The sequence below is a fragment of the Pteropus vampyrus genome, unplaced genomic scaffold, assembly GCF_000151845.1.
Source record: "Pteropus vampyrus isolate Shadow unplaced genomic scaffold, Pvam_2.0 Scaffold19, whole genome shotgun sequence".
Lineage (NCBI taxonomy): Eukaryota > Metazoa > Chordata > Mammalia > Chiroptera > Pteropodidae > Pteropus > Pteropus vampyrus.
In genome coordinates this window covers 15,029,194-15,046,999 of record NW_011888800.1, presented here as the reverse complement: position 1 = coordinate 15,046,999, position 17,806 = coordinate 15,029,194, and the positions used below count along the sequence as shown (strand labels likewise).

Genomic DNA, 17,806 nt, shown 5'->3' with positions numbered 1-17,806 from the left:
GACGCCCAGCCGGCGCGCCCCGCACACGCACACACACACACTCACGGGACTTCTCCGACTCATCGAGGGAGTGCGGGGCCCGCGGACAGCCCCCAGTGTCGGCTCAGGTCTCCGGCTGTGCTGGCGGCAGCGGCGTCTCCGAGGCTCTCGCTTTGCCGCAGTCGCCGCCATGTAACCCCGACCCGCGAGAGAGGGCGAGGGAGAGGGGGCGCGGCCTCCCGGAGCCACGCCCCCGCACGTCACAGGCTCACTCCACGGGTTCCCCCGCCCCCGCCCGGCCCAGTGAGCTTGCACGCGGCGGAATTTCCAACGCCCGTGACTCGGCGCCGCGCGTCGCGGGGGTGGCTGGAGAGGCACGCGGGCTCGTCAGCCGCCTGGGTGGGCTGCGCCGGGGGGCCGGCGGGGAGGTGGGCAGACGGGCACTCTCTGCTCCGCTACCTTCCCCGCCGCTCACAAAGTGACCGAACTGCTTACGAGCGTTTCAGTGCACACCTACTACGTGCAAGGCACTGAGAAATCCAAGAGGAATAGGCCGGGAACAAGAAGGTTGAGCCTGAAGACCGACTGGCTAGAAGGCAGCAGCCGATTTAAAAGCACACGCGTTTAGAGGCCAAGTGCCAAGAAGGCCGTTAATTCAGCCTGAGAGTGGATTAGGACTTCTAACTGGGGTCGCCACGTGACCTTTTCGCAGGATCAGAATGAACTGATATAACCAGAGGAGGTGAGGGGGAGGGTATTCTTGCAGAGGGAACAGTGTGAACAAAGACTGGGAGGAGAGCACCTAGCTTGTTGGAGGTCCTGGGACTAGGCCAGTTTGACTGAAGCGTAGAATTTGGGAAGAGGTGTCCTGGGACGTGGGAATTGGTGGATTGGTAACTTCTTGGGCCCACTTGAATGAAAAGCAAACTTACTGTATTTCTCAGGGCTCATTGAGTCCAAGGAGCCTTTTCAGTGTTTATGTGAAATTTATGTAGGTATTTATGAAATCGGACGCTGGTCAACATTTAGTTTTTTTAATGACTTAATCCTATTCCTAATGAGAACCAAACGTTTGGCAGCCATTATCCGTTATTATACTCATCTTCAAGCTTAAAGCCTGAAAGGCAAAGACCACTTCAAAGGTCACATAGTGGCCTGAAGTTAAGTGATTGGGATGGAGCTCGAATGTTTTATATTTAAAATATTCTGAGTACCAGGTGTGAAATGGACATGGTGAGTAAGTAAAACCAAGAGAAAGGGGAGGCTTGTTCCAACTACAAGATTTCTAATTTGTGGATGTAGCCTCTCTACAACAAGAGCTTCTTACCTATGACCGTTATACATCCCTTACTGATTGAGATTGGGCTAAATTTATGATATAACCGTTTAGGGTGAGTGGACACAGGAAGGAGAAAGTTTGAAGCAAGCCCAGAAGAGTAAACAGTTGTTTGATAAACCCAATAGAATAATCTTGTTGAGGAGGGGGCTTTTTTATCCTGATGAAGGCAAGGTCGGTCAATAGTCTATTGTTCAGAAAAATGGACTTTGAGGAAGTTCCTGAAACTGCAATTACGTTATTTGCAACTTCCTGGGCAAGAATTTCTTGAAATTAAAGTCAAGTTTACACAAACGGTTGAGCTACAAAGTCATGTTAACCTAGTCAGTCTTAGCTTTTAATCCTATTGTATAGCTGTAAATAGTTTCCATTCTTAGTAGTTTTTCACTACTTCATTGGTGAGTAGCGAAATCATTTTGGTGGTTTATGACCTGCATATTTTTCTTAAGGAAATAGCAAATAACTAAAGACCACATCCATAACAGGGAGTAAACATTGTTTTGTGAAACTTTTGTTTCAGTTATGTATCATATTTCAAAAGTCTACAGTGTTATTTATGACATGCCATTATTTTATGTACTATTAAGAAAGTGAAAACTCTATTAGAATATGATAGCCTATTGCTACATCCTGATTTCAGAGATATTAAAATGGAGGAAGTACTTCTTAAAATTAATGAAATATAAGATATATTTAAGTGTGCCAATTGGTTCACAACATAAAATGTATTTCTATTTATTGCTCATTGTTGCTATGAGCTATGCTATTGTTAAAAGAGTTTGAAAGCCCTTGTTGTAGTGGAAGAATGCAAGAGAGGAGCAGGTAAGTACACCATAAGGCAGCATGAGATGAGTGCTTCCTGAGCAGAGGTGCAAATTACCTGCTCTTGTTGGAAGGAACAATTGATGACAACTGGCGACATCAGGAAAGGTTCAACTGGAAGAGAGAATAGAGCTGGGCTTGGTTCTATCATGAAGTATCAAGAAAAGGACATTTCTGGATGAAAGAGCAGAATGTACAAAGAGATGGATGTACCTGGCACACTTTGGAAAATGGGAGCAGTCTGACAGGCCCAGGGGAATGAAGGCAAGTTAGCAAGTTAGCAACTGAGAAAGCCTTGATTAGATGCCAGAACTTTGGGATTTATGCTAAAGGCAGTAGGAGAGGAATTTAGATGATACAACTAGTTTTTAGAACAATAATTCTGGCATGAATGGGAAGGGTAGATTAGATGAGCAAGAGGGTGGAAGTAGGGATAGGGTAGGAGAATCCATTGTTTTTTCTGCCCTGTATCCAGTCTGCTTTACTATGGTAACAATACTCTGATGTCCTTTAAGGAGCCACCTTTTCCCGTGTACAATAGCGCCCCCGTATCCACGATTTCACTTTCCTGGGTTCAGTTACCCATGGTCAACCATGGTCCAAAAATATTAACTGGAAAATTCCAGAAATAAACATCTGTAAGTTTTAAATTGCCCACTCACCTGAGTAGCATAGTGAAATCACAAGCCGTCCTGCTCCATCCCGCCAGGGATGTGAATCATCATCTTCTCCGGCATATCAGTGTTGTACACGCCCACCAGCTTACCCATGCTTTAGTCACTTAGTGGCCATCTAAGTTATCAGATGGACTGTTGAGGTATCAACAGTACTTGTGTTCAAGTAACCTTTATTTTACTGAATAATAACCCCAAAGCTATTTAACTTTTATGACAGTATATTGTTATATTTGTTCTATTTTATTATCTCTGTTGTTAATCTCTTACTGTGCCTAATTTATGGATTAAACTGTCATTGGTATGTATGTATAATAAAAAACATAGTATATATAGAGTTCCGTGTTATCCATGGTTTCATGCATCCACAGAGGATCTCGAAACATACCCCTTGTGGGTAAGGGAGGGACTATTGGGGGGCACTGCTTTATGAGCTACAAAATAGGGATTGTGTCATTTTGGTGATTTCACATAGGCGTTAAATGCTCTTATATTTGTATAACTGGCATTGTACAATATAAAAATTCTAAAATATATGGTAACTTAAATTTTTAATTTTTCCTTACTTAGAATGATATTAAAGTTATAAAAGTTAACTATCCATCTATCTAAATTTAAAACCATGACACATCAAGAGAGAGACCAGAAAAGGAAAAAAGCTTTATATTTTAATACCTTTAGCCACATTTTTTCTCCTACTTTTCAAACTAGGAGCCCCAGAAATTATGTAGCCAGCTTTGAATTCTCCCTCCAAAAGGGTTCCAACAGCCCTATTCTGAAGCAAGTTGTTCAAGGAAAGACTCCCCACCTTCCCTCATCCCTCTCACTGACCAGACTAGGGCAGGAGAGGTGAAAGAATGAATATATCTCTGCCCTGTGGATAAGGCACCCAAGGCCATAGCGCCCAGCTGCCCACACTCAGAGGCGGCATTTCCTACAGTACACACGCTGGATTCGTTTACTCATGGAGGTAGGAAGTGGAGGTGGAAGGAAGACCTTGTTCTGCGGCTGAGACACATTTTCCCATAGAAACAGTGTTGTAGGTCACAATTCTCATCCTCTCGTGGTCGAGCTACATGTGGGCTAAATAGGCTTCTAAGAGTTGGCCTAAGAACCTAACCAGTATTTGTCACATTGTTTCTCTGGGGTAAATGCATTTTCAGTTTCAAACCACCAAGTTAGAAATCAACTTTTGGGAGCATAATTCAGTCATATAGGGAGGGACTCTGTATCTTCCTAGCTCAGAAATGCTGAGACCATAGAGAAAGATGGTGTCTGTAAGACCCAGGTAAAAACTAAATGTTAATGAGAAGTTATAACTTCACTTTATCCTCTGGGTGGTATGAAGAGTCCAGTCTTTAAAATTTACAGCTTGAAGAACTTGAATGCAGGTTCACCAGGGTAGATTGATCTCTGGTAACCAAAATATCAGCCAAACCTCAGAGACTGTGCACTATAAACCAGATGCCAATCCTTCAAGAACACAAGAAAAGCTGTGCTGAGTTAGACTAAAGATTCATCCAGTCCGGTATTCTCTGACAATGATTGTTAACTTGTATGTTTTTATTCATTGTAAAGTCTAGTGTTGATCAAGCATAGTGCCCGAATATAGTGTTCTCTCAATAAATGTTTGTTGAAAATGAAATGTTTTTGAATATTGCAGTTGCCCTCTATGACATAAACTTCATAAAAGTAAGGATTTCCTCCAAATAGTCACTTCATTTAATCCTATTTTTTAAAGCAAATTTCTCCTTAGGAAATTTATTTGGTTATTTTAGTTGCCCTTTTCTCTGATCTGGTATACCTACTAGGCTCTTTTTTTAAGGTTTCGAGGCAGAAGTAGATGAATGATTCCAGGTATAGCTTCATTACCATTTTGTCAAAGGTAGGACAAAATGATTTTGTCAAATTTTTCAGTTTTGTTTACCATGTTTTTAGCAATGAGGCCTAACATTTTATTGTTGTATGACTTTAGGAAACAGTCACCAATAACTCGTTGTTCTCTTTATTGGAATAAAACATAGTTCCAAGCTCATCTTCTTTTAAATATACTTCAGACTAACAATTGTAAGTGCATTATCCCAAGTCAGTACAGAATGAAATTCATTTGCCATACTTTGTCCATTCACATATTTTTGTGCAATTTACCCTTTCAGTTGAGATCCATCTGCTTGGTATTTACTACTCTGGAGAGCTTAAGAACATCTCAGCCCAGTGACTTTTCTTCTATGAGCCCACTTTCGGACAGTTCATAAAAGTTTTAAATAAGACAAGTCCCCCAGCAGTAACTCTTGAGGGCACCACTCTGAAATTGGAAGAATCCATCTGGTATCCTGGCACCAACAGTAGTCAGCAGACCTGGAGACTGGCCCCAGTTCTGCCACTTACTAATTGTTAGACTCCAGCAAGTCATTTAATCTTATCTTTAAAATGGTATAAATAACACCTGCCTCATCTCCCTTTACAGGGTCGGTCCAGGGATTATAGGAAATAATATATGTGAAAACACTCTGAAAATGCTAAAGGGCCATCCTGGATAAACAAGAGGTGTTATTAATATCTCCATCCAGAAGCTTGCCTGTTTAAAACATGGTTTTCTGAAGTTAAGCCAGCTCTCTCTTTAATTCAGTTGATTCCACATATATTTAAGTGCCTGCTTTAAGATATAACTTTCTCTCCATTTTCTTGGTAATGTATTTGGGTAGGGCTTTTTTTCCATTTTAATGTGTAAGTTGATAGAAACTTTTTAAAAAGTGTAGCATTCGGTGATTCCATGCTTATTAATCCTTCAAAGAAATATGGTCAAATAGTAAAGCATGAGACATGCTCAAGCATGTTGCTGCAAGGGGAGAAGGCCAGAACACAATCTGCTTGCATCTCCCACAGAAAGCAGGAGTGCCTTCTACTCTCAACCTGGGAGAGACAAAAGAGAAAGTCCAGAGGTGGGCACAGCTGAGGAGACAGTGAGAAGGGAATGAGGAAAAACTGTATACGATGTCTCAGATCCCAGCAATCAGGATTATAATAAATAGATTTACTTACCTGACAACAGTTTAAGGCAATCTCCTTTAATTTAGCCAATGGTCCATTCAGCAAAGAAAAATCTATTTCATTTTTAGAAGCCTCTGATGAAGGTTTATAGATACCATTCCAAAGAAAAAAGAAAAGGCAAATAATTCTTGGGGAAGAGGGAAAAAAAGGCAATTTTTAAAAATGATTTAGCTGTACAGCAGGCTATGAAGGAAGAAAAAGAGATTAAAATGGTTCTTTCCCTCCTCCCTCTATGACTCAGAGATTAATCCTAAAAATAATCTTCATCCCAGTATGAGGAAGCTGAACAAAGACTCGCATCTTCACATTGCAACTTCCATGATGGCCTTGGAGAGGAAAGGAACAAAAGGAAGAAGGAAATAGGAAATAGTAACTATTAGAGATAATCTGGAAAAGACTTTACCTACTCAGAAGTGGTGAGGTGAAACTGAAAGCCAGTCTAGCTGTAATGAAGCAGACATTTTCTGTTCTTGCCCTATTTTGAGAGACGTTGCATCAGCAAGTATACAGCCTCAACTTGCCTTTTCAGGCTTATCTCCCACTAACTCTCCTGGTGATCTGTACTTTACTCATTCAGATGAATTTTTATCTTTCAACATCATACCCCCTCCTTTATATCAGTAATAGGATGCTCTTTTTTTAGGTGTTTCCTTAGTCACATTTAATTTAAGTATGTTCACTTAAAAGTTTTTTATTTTGAAAGTATTTCAAACTTATAGAAAAGTTGCACACAAAGCATTATAATGAACTTTCTTTTTTTTTTCCTGAACAATTATGAGAGTAAGTTGCTAACATGATATCTGTGGTGGACATTGAGATGCATTGACCAGATGCCCTTCATTGTTGTCTAGCTGTGGGAACTGTGGTCAGCACACAGCTGTCAGCTGTCATTTCTTTCATGGTTTGCCTCATCTTCAGAAAGCCACCTTGCCCAAGGAGGCCCAAATCCAGTGACTGATCAAGGCAAAGATAGAAAGACTTGGCTATTTCAGCCCTGTGCAGGACATCTTTGATGGACAGCTCTCACTGGGGTAAGCTGAGGCTATCAGCTTGCATCTCAGATCAACTTCCTCCTCTGCCCAATCCTCTTTCTTTCTCTACCCATCCACAGATACTGATCCTAAGAGTGCTACCAAATAATTATCCTGAACACTAAAGTCTATCTTAGAGTCTGCTTGCTGGAAAACCCAAACTACCACAGTTGGAGCCAGGAAAGGTCTGAGAAGGCAGATGATAAAATGGGGTTTTTGAGATGGTAGGAGGATCTCATCACTGGTGACAGATGAAGCACAGATAGCCCTGGCACAGGGTGGCAACCAGTTATTAAAACTTTCTCCAATGGTGAATTGGAATGTGTTAGATGATGCAATGTATGAAGGAAATAGTAACTATAAGGACAATGAATTGGGTGGTTATTGCTTAGTGCTCTTGAAGCTCTAAGAAAACAAAAGAAAACAAAATGCTGAGAGAGTGACTAGCAGGTAACTGAATGCCAAGTGTGAAAGCCTAGAGAGTGTCTTTGGTAGCATGTAAAGAGGCTTTCTGTGTGGAAGGGCAGGGGAGCTGAACTAAATGTTTAATGTGTAAATTGCTGAAAAAGTTAAACATAAAGTTACTCTTTGACTCAAGAGAAATGAAAACATATGTCCACATAATTATACACAAATATTAATGGCAACAATATTCATAATAGCCAAAAAGTGGGAAAATCCAAATGTACATCAACTGATAAGTGGATAAATGAAATATGCTAAATCTACAGAATGGAATGAGACATTGATACATGCTACAACGTGGACGAACCTTGAAAACATTATGCTAAGTAAAAGAAGGCGAACATAAAAGACCACATACAGTATGATTTCATTTAGATGACATGTCCAGCATCAGCAAATCCATAGAAACATAAATAAGTAGTTGCCAGGTGTTGTCAATAGCGGAGAACAAGGAATGACTGCTAATTGGTACAGGATTACATTTTGGCTTGATTGAAACTATTCTAAAATTGATTGTGGTGATGGTTGCACAGCTCTGTGAACATACTAAAAAACCACTGAGTTGCACTCTTCGAAATGTGAATTTTATGTATGTGAATGCTATCTCAATTTTTTAAAAAGGACTCAGAGAAAATGGATGTACTGGTGTGGATATACTATATAAGGCCAGAAAACTCTCCAGATGATGACTGCTCCACGGGGGACTTGGAGGGTACACCATCTACCAAAGCAATAAAGCATTGGCAAAAGGGCACCTGAATCACTATGAAGTTCATGGCAGATCTCTTTTCCAGGCTTGACTCACGGTAGGAGATGCTTTTATACAACTGAGCTTATTAGAAATGGAGATAATACAACCCAGAAATAATCGCACTACATACTGTCAGAAGCTATGTGGACAAAATTATGATAATTAGTGGCAAGATGAAAATGAGACCCAGGGGCACCTGATCCGTAGAGAGAATTATGGAGAGAGTTAATAAAACATGGTGTCACTTACTGAGAAATAGATGGGCAGCCAGTAAGGGTATTGCTCATTCTGTACAAACAAAAGAAAACAAAGAGGATGAGGAAATGGAACTATTTGGGAGCAAAGTTTTTATATATTATTGAAATTTAAGTATCAACTTAAATTAATCTGAACTAGTTTCTTATGAATTAAGATTTAACTGTAATCTCCAGGGCAACCACTAAGAAAATAACTCAAAAAATATATGTATATAAAGAAATGACAAGGAACTAAAATGGTACATTGGAAAATATCTTTTTAACACAAAAGAAGGTAACAATATAGGAACAGAGGAACAGAAAGGAATGGCATATAGAAAAGAAAGCGAAATAATAGATGTAAATCCTTCATATATAAAATGATTCAGCCAATAGACTCCACCTCTGTCACTGACCGCACTATTTCTTGTACAATGGATATGTGAATGAAGTAGCCATGGTAAAAGAGATTGAGGCTATTTTGGGCCCAATAGCATACGTTCCTATTTATCAGGGCTGATATAATTATTGCCACTGGCAAATGTCCAGCTTGATAGAAAAAGATCATTAATGAGCTCCTGATATGATAACCTTCCTCAAGAAGATCAAGCAATCTTGATCTTGGCAAGCTGACTCCTTTAAGACTCTTCTACCCTGAAAGGGCCAGTGATTCATGCTCACAGTGATTCATTACTTAGTGATTCATATTCTGGGAAAGGGTTTAAATGTCTTACCTTTAGCCTTCGCCCTGGGCTTATACAATGTTTGATCCACCAGCAAGGGACTTCACATAACATTGCACCAGACCAAGAGATCTAATTTACAGCAAAGAAGGTATGAGAGTACACCTGTGACCATGGTATCTACAGGCCATTTCACTTGCTGCAGCACCCTAAAGCCTGATGGAGCATTGGAATGCCTTGCTGAAGGCACAGCTGAAGTGTTAGCTCAGATGCAATGCTCTGTGAATGCCATCTTCCATAATACATTAAACACATTGAATCAAAGATCTTTATCTGGTGCTGTGTCCCCTACAGGAAGAATACATGGGTCTGAGAAGCAAAATATGGAAGTAAGAGTGGTTCTGTTTATCATCACTCCAAAGAGCCCTTAGGGAATTTATGCTTCCTGTTCCTGCTAGTCAGGACTCTGCAGGGTTAGAGGACTTGGTTGCTAATTTAGGGAATATTTCCACCAGAGGATATAACAAAAGTGCCTTTGAATTACTAAGTAAAACTGCTGCCTGGGCACTTTGGGCTCTAGTGTCCTGGGACACGGGGGCTGAAAGGAGAGGAGTAATCTTGGCAGGGGCATTAGCCCTGATCATCAGCAGTTAGGTCTACTGTTATATAACAGAGGCAGGGAAGAATGTTTTAGCACCCAGCTGGTCTACTTGGATGCTGCTTGTTATTCCCTTGCCTAAAGTTGCAATGGTAAATGAATAACGTAGCAATTAGAACTCAGACTCTTCTGGGTGAGAATCTAGATCATGCTCCTATGTAAGACAACAAGGCCAAGAGAAGTCGTCACTAAGAATGAGAGAAACAGAAAGGACGATTGAAGAGGGAGGCTGTAAGTTTAAATTGCAGCTCTAAGACCAGAAGCTATTGGAGAAGCTACTCCTCAACATATATGAAATGGATGTGAGAGCAGCACAGGGAATGAACATAGAGGTGAGCCACTGAGATTTCCCTTTGCAGAAGGAAGTCTTGTCCCAGCTACTTGGAGTACTGTCAGCAGACAGCCTTCAGTTATTAGCTTCTACAGCTGCAGAGAGCTGCCTCATCAAAACTCATGCCCTTTTGGGGGACAGCTCACATCCGATGACTGATTAAGGCATAGTTTTAAAGCCCAGTCACTTTAGCCTGGTTTGGGACAATGACGAAGGGCAATTTCAGCTCCAGAGCTCCCTGTGGGGTCAGCTAAGGCTGCTGGGCCTTCCTTACACGCAGCTTGCTTTTCCTTCTGTCTATGCCTGTTTCCTTCTTCTCTACCACAGGTGTCAAGCCCAGGCACTCCCTAGTAAACATCCTGAACACTAAACTCTGACTCAGAGTCTTCTTCCTGCAGAGCATAAACTGTGAAAGTGCCCTGTCATCCCAAATACTTTAGTGTGTGTATCTTACTAATGAGAGCATTCATCTAGATAATCACAGTTCAACTATCAAAATTAAGAATTTAACATTGATATGTTACTATCTAATCCTCAGGCCTCATTTCAAATTTTGTCAATGGTCCCAATAATATTCTCCTTATAGGAAAAGGATCCTGTCCAGAAATTATGCATTGCATTTAGTTGTGGCTTCAGTCTTCTTCAGTCTTGAACAGTTCCGTAATCTTTACTTTCATGACCTTGACACTTCAAGATTACAGGCCACTTATTTTTGTAGAATGTTCCTCAATTTGGGTTTGTCTAAGGCTTTTTCATAATCAGATTCAGGTTATGTATCTTTGGTAGAATTATTAGAGAAGTGATGCGGTGTTCTTTTCATTACATCCTATCCGGTGGCGTATGACTTCAATTTGTCCCATCACTAGTGATATTAACTTAAGATGGTGTCTGCCAGGGCTTTCCACTCTAAAGTTACTCTTTTTCCCCTTTGTAATTAAGTATTTGTTTGGGAAGTACCTTGAAGCTATGTAAATATCCCATTCTTCATCAGACTTCTTGTTTATTCTTTTATTTATTCATATTTGTATTAGTTAAGGAATTCTCATTTTATTCTATGAATTATAATCCATTACTATCATTATTTTTACACTCAAACTGTTCCACATTTGGCCAGTGGAAGCCCCTTCAGGTTGCCTTTTTTATCCTTTTCTCATATTTCCATCATCCTTTTTGCACTTCCTTGCCTGCTGCACAAGATAGTCCAAGCTTATTTTGTACTTTCCCTGCCCTAGCCCTGGAATCTGCCATTTCTCCAAGGAGCTCTGTTTCCTTTTGGTGGTAGGGAATGGCATTTAAAAACCAAGTTCTCAGTATTAGGTGTTCTCGTTGCTATTGAGGTATCACTGTCCTCAGACCTGTACAGTGAACAGAGCTAGGAATAATATGAAATATACGTGTATGTATGTTATATAAGTATACATATGTGTGTGTTTACACAAATATATTTACTTCTATATTTCTATATCTGTATATATTCAAAATCATGAATGCACAGAGATAGCTCCAATTCCAATCCAACTAGTTCAGTCTGGTTTTTTTTTCACTTTTCATATATATAGCTACTATCTCTGCCAGTGAGAAACCTGATTCCCATTATCCTTAATATGACTTCCTACTCATGATCGATCCTTCTGTATACATTCTTCTTTGGTCTTCCCTCCCCACAGTGTGGACACCCTCCTCATCCTGAATCGGCTGCTGCTCTGCCTGGGTACCTTCTATATCTTGCTTGGGCACCAATACCTCAAGCCGACCCCCTCACCCCACCCCACATAGTCACCCTCCTCCCTCTGGTCTTACTCTGACAACTTGTGCCAGATGGCCTTCCTTCTTGGATGGCCTAATCACCCAGCTTGATCCCTGCACCCACTCTAGGCCTCCTCTCTCCCTCTTCCCTTCCCCTGCCCCATGTGGATAGCTATATTACCCCTTTTGGGCTCCAACACCTGGCACCAGGCTGCCCCTCTGCAGGGGCTCCATTCATTCTCTGCTCAGGATACCATACTGGTATCCCCCTCCTTGTGGGGATACCCTCCTCATCCCAGTCAGGCCACACACCATCTAGATGCTCTTTTCACCTCTCTTGGGCTCTGGCACCTGCACCAGGATGACCTATTCCTCAGAGGCCCTTCTCATACTCCTACCATGGCTCTCATGGCTCTACATCCCTACTACAGATACTTGCCTTGCTTGGCACCATGTAATAGTTTTTGGATTGATTTGTGCAGGAATGGGAGGGCAGAGAATGGAAAGGTGGAGGAAGAAGTGGCAGACCATCAATTCATTTTTAAAGTTAATATTTTAGGATGTGGTTCCATACTGTAGCAGTTAACACATCTGCTTCATATGCAGAAGGTCCTGGGTTTGTGCCCCAGTGGAGCCATAGTCCATTGTCTGTGGCCATGCCACCCTGAACAAGCCCAATGTCTGATCTCAGAAGCTAAGCAAGATGGAGCCTGGTTAGTACTTAGATGGGAGACCATCTAGGAAGACTAGGTGCTGTAAGTGTAAATAAAAAAATAAATAGAAATTAAGTTAATTTTTTTATAGAAGCCTTTTTCTGTGGTTCACTTCTGTTTCGATTTTTGGTAAGATCTATTTCTGTCATCATGTCTTCTAGATTCATATTTGCTGGGAGAGCCAGAGCTGCCCGCTCAGCCCATTCCTTGTCTATGATGGCCACCATTTCATTTTCCAGAACCATATGGCTCACACAGGTCAATACATAACAAGTTGCTCAACTGCAGATTTCCTTCTCTCACCATTCTTTTCAGTTGGGTTTTTAGGATAATATACAGATATTTGGGAAGAGAATATCTTGCTTCAGTACTTTCAACTTCTTTTTCATTTCTTTTATTCCACTTCCTGTAAGAACTCTGTTCATCTTGCTAGGTTAGTTTAAATGGAACCTCAGTTGACTCTAATTTCTGCTGTACTTTATCGCAGAGGAAGATACTTCGAATGTCCGAAAGCTGTATAGACCCCAGTAGGAATGGATTATTCACTGCTCTTAAATGTGCCCCAAGTTGTTCTACCTGTGTGCCTTTATTCATCCTTTTGAATGAATCTGTTTGCTTCTGCCTGATCCAGCTTCTTACTGTTTCTTTAAAGGCCAAAACCTTTCATCTTATAAGGTACACTTCACATGCTACCTCCCACCAAAGCCTTTCCCATTATCCCCAAATCCGAACCCCTTTAGAATTTTGCATGCATCCATGACATGTATCCTTCCCTGACATACTCTAGTTATCATTCCTAGGAGACTGGAAACTAGTTCCTTGGTTATAGGTACCATTTCTTTTCCATCTTTTTACTCCCCAGAGGCCTTGCATATGGTAGAGGCTCTACACATGTTTGTTGGATTGAAACATAATAAAGGTTTACATATTTTATATTAATTTTTCCTTACATAATACATTCTTCACAACAACTAAACCTCCTACCAGTCTTTTCTGGCCCGAGACCTACATTTTCTACTTCATACAAGAGAAAGCTGTTTACTTTTATCATCTAAAGGGCAAGTAAATGAGGGCATTTATCTTTTTTTCTAACATGATGTAATAGGTTGTGTTAGTATTCCAAGAGATAAAAATCTATTCTCAAAGCAAATTCATATTTGCCTCTGGAAGCCTATATTTTTATCCTGCCTAAATGGTATACCATTCTAACTTTGGAAATTATTAAACATTGACATTGTCTCTAGAACATATGCATTACTTTGTGCAGTGAATAAAATCATATTTTCACCTGCAGAGAGATGGCCCCAATTCCTCACTCCCTGTAGAAATTATGTAACTACAGTTGGAGACCGATCTGCTTCTTTTCTGTTGGTCTTAGCTTGGATTCTAATAATCTGTTCCAAAGCAGGGTATTATATGAAAATCTAGGCTGCTTTGTCATATTTTTTCTCCATTTAACTGTTTATTGCAAGAGAAATCATTAGTCAACTCTTTGACTCAGATGTGTCTTCTCTTTTGTAGCCTTCTTTTGTGTGTGATAATAGCACACTATAGATGTGCAATGAATTATTTCACCAAATTAGTCTTAAGTGTACTTCACTTATCTAGGCTGTCATTATTAATCAGGCTGTGCTCAGTAGCCAAAAATATGGACTTTCAGTGTTCTCAGTTTGATCCTACTGAAGAATGTTAAGCTTCTCTTTCTATATCGTGCCTTGAAATTGGAAGAACTGATTGGAGAAGGAAAGATTGGGGACCATGAAGAGCTTTCCTGTATACTCACAGAAATCTTTCTGACATATCTGTGGTAGGCTAAATCAGTAAACATTTTGTCCATATACACTTGCGTATCTGTCAAATTATTTTCTCAAGATAAATTTCTAGACATAGAAATGTTCAATCAAAGAGTATACTCACTTACAATTTAGATAGATAATATCAAATTGCCCTTTCAAAAGGTTGTCTTATTTTTTTATACTCCCTTTACTAGTACATGATAATGCCCTGAAAAACATAATTTAAATGATTGCGTAGTGTTTCAGTTTATGATGTCTGATAATTTATTTGATCAATTTCCTACCATGGTGTTTCCAATGTTTCTCATTTCTATAAATAATGCTATAGTAAATACCCTTTTACATCTTCATGTGAATCTCTTATTTTCCTAAGATAAATTCTTTGATATGGAATTAGAGAGTCAAAGATACGAATATTTCTATGACATTTTGATACATATTATCAGTTTCAGGTCAATATTTAGAACTTACGGCTGTTTTTAAGAATTTATTTGATGCTGAATAGAAAAAAATGACTAATGACTATTATTATCTTTTGAAATAAAATCTTATGGTTCTCAAATAAACTTTAGGCTGTTCACCCTTTAGTTACTTTTTTCGCATTTTAGGCCCAGAATGCTAACCTATTCCCTCATCCAAATTTCGTTTCTGTGTTAAGTAACAGACAAAAAGTATATATACATATATGTATGTTTGCATCTTGGAAAGTTAAATGTATCCATATATCAATAAGAATCATTGTTAACCTAAAATGTCGCACCCATTTAAAGTAAGGAATTTAACCCAGCCCGTCATTACCCTAATGAGTAAGGAAATAAATTGCGGTCAAAGAAATAAAATCTTCACTGGACTCATTAGGGAAATTTTGTCTTATGGAGCTGGACAAAAAATTTAAAATTTCCCAAAAAGGTAACAGTTACTTTATTTACGTGTATTGCATAATCAATAAATATATAAAAATGAGAGCATCCATAGTTGAAAAATATACCCTTAGTGTCCGTCAGTCTTAAAAGTACTGCTTTTTTACAATTGGAGAAAAAAGAGAAACCAAATGGAAAAAATACTTCTAGGTTTTGTTATAAGAAGTTTTTTTATTACTATCTAAAGGTAGTTGGATTTTCAAATCTCTTTTCTCCTTCACATCACCCTACTCCCCTGAGCCAATTTTTTGCTAAGGAAAGTTGGTAAGGATGTGTGTGCATGTAATTTTGCAGATGATCAAGGTCTTTTCAGGTATACCATCACCATCTTGTGGCCTTTTGCCATATTACCACCAAGGGTTCTAATACTCCAATGAATGTTTGCAATTGGAAGCATGAAATACTGTGCATCTCCTTTTGGAAATTCTTCTATGGATTAGATGAAATATGCTGAGGACCAGATACAGTCTGCATGCCAGGGGTTCCCACTCTACGGTGAGATATTTCTGCATTTATGCCGTGTTCTCATATGATTCTAAAACAACCGGTTGAACAAGGAAATCTAGTGAAGAGATTTAATTAGTTTCATTGCAAAGTGAAATTTTCAGTTTTATTTTGTGTATGACTTAAATCTGTTTTCGCAATTCCACTTGATTTGTAAGAATACTGGTTGGCAGGGGAGTCTATAAAATCACCTACCTTTTTTCTCTGTCTCTTTGGTTATATTGTTAGACTGTTTTCCCATTTTTGTTTCAATATTCCCCAAACTTAGTACGATCTTATTATGTTCTTTTTTTTAAAAAACTTTTTTCTATCCTCTTCTCTTGTGGATGGAAAAAGATGTCACATCCATTTAAGGTCACACCCTTTGCCTTTGTCTCTTTAATCTGTTTTTCTCTTCTATTCTCTCCTTCCTCATACTTCTCATTTTCAGTTTCTTTAGTAGCCTTGCTGCTTGTCACTTTACTTAGTCTGCTTCCTCTACAAACACCCACACTCACAGCGACCCCACCCTCCCCTTTCTGTGTCCTCCTTTCTTTGTTCCTTCCCATTCCTTCCCCCATTAGTTGTTGTTGCCGCTGGGTGGTGTTGAGTGCACCGACCTCATCCGGTCTACTGCATGGGTCTTTTAAGGACAGAGCTCCCTGGTAACCGTTAAGCTTCCGGGAGGAATCTAAATCGAATCTATTCAAGGAAGCCAGCCTCTAAACCTAACCCTAGATGCAAGAGGAAAAGTTTGAGAAGGACAACCTTTGCTTCAGTCCTAAGACATAGTTTCTGACCCATTACCTTCAGCCTTTTTTCTCAACGTAAGTGCACATTTTCATACGAAGTGTACTGGGACATTTTCCAAGCTCATATTTGCCTGTTCAAACTTGCATTTGCATAAGAAATATTATTTATCAGTACTTTGGAGTTGACACTTGAATCTTATAGAAGTGAGTTAGATTAATGATGATAACCAGAAAGAGATTTGGGGAAAGGACTTGCTCTAATTTCGGAAAACAACTTAAATTTTATTATGAGAGGTATATTTATTTGTCTTTTTCCTGATTGCCAGAAAACTCTTCCATGAGGTAAGCAGTTTTACAGTTAAATAGTTTTTATAACACCACTGAGTAAATAGAGCTCCTACCAAAAGTTATTTGAGCCCACCATGGAGTATGACAATAACAACTTTCATCTATTAGCCCAAGAACCCCAGATTTACTCATTCTTCAAAATCTGAATACTTCTATAGTCATAGACTCCTGGATACCAAATTAGTAGAAAAACCATAGATGAATAAAGGATATACATACTCTCTAAAAAAGGTTTCCCCCCCCTTATTCTAAAACTAATCCATGTTCATTGTAGAAAATGTAGAAAATGTAGAAAAGAACAAAGTAAAAAAATCTCAGCATTCAGAGTTAACTAAGCAGTACTGACATTTTGGTATCTATGTTTTTAATACTTTTAAATTTAATTTTAAATACAATCGCTTGGTACAAAATTCAAACATTTACAAAAAATACATGGTACAAAGTGACATTTCTCTCCTACTCCTATCTTCCAGTCTCCTAGCTCCTCTCCTTAGGGGCAACCACCATTTCCAGCTTCCATTGCAGTCTCCCAGAGATAGTCTATCCATTTACATGTTACACACACACACACACTTAAATTTTAAAGGTAGCTTTTAACACATAACATCAATGTTTTTTTCTCCTTACTCATGTATCTTGGATCCTTCCATATCAAAACATAAAAATATTCATTAAAGTTGAAGTATATGTGTGACATTTTAAGAGTCAAGTAGTACTACTAAACTTAAAACATTAAATGTGTTTAACGACATTATGACTAAGCAAGTCTTATTAGCTATGTGGCCTACGGCAAAGCCACTCAGCTTCTCTGTTTTCTTCAGGATTTTCACATATAAAATCGGAACATAATAAGATCTTAGAGAGCTGTTGTTTCGATTGAGTAAGTTAGTTCTGGTCCACAACCCTTATTCATAATTCTGAAATCCATTTCAGAGCTCTGAAATGGAAAATTCTTTCATAACTCATTTGGTGGCAAATGCTGCCCAGAACTGACCTAAAGCTATTTAAAATTTTGTTTATCTCTCTTAGTT

General features: G+C 39.3%; 1 protein-coding gene across 3 annotated transcripts in view; it reads right to left on the bottom strand.

The window, feature by feature from the left end:
* MAPK6 (mitogen-activated protein kinase 6) overlaps positions 1-214 on the bottom strand; it is a 32,469-nt gene extending 32,255 nt beyond the window's left edge. For 2 of the 3 annotated variants that reach the window (XM_023527852.1, XM_011355121.2), the window contains exon 1: positions 46-210. The gene's annotated coding sequence lies outside the window, so the exon portion shown is untranslated. Of the gene's footprint in view, positions 1-45 lie in introns of all 3 variants that reach the window. The other variant, XM_023527853.1, reaches the window with a different exon arrangement.
* Positions 215-17,806: the final 17,592 nt, after the last annotated feature.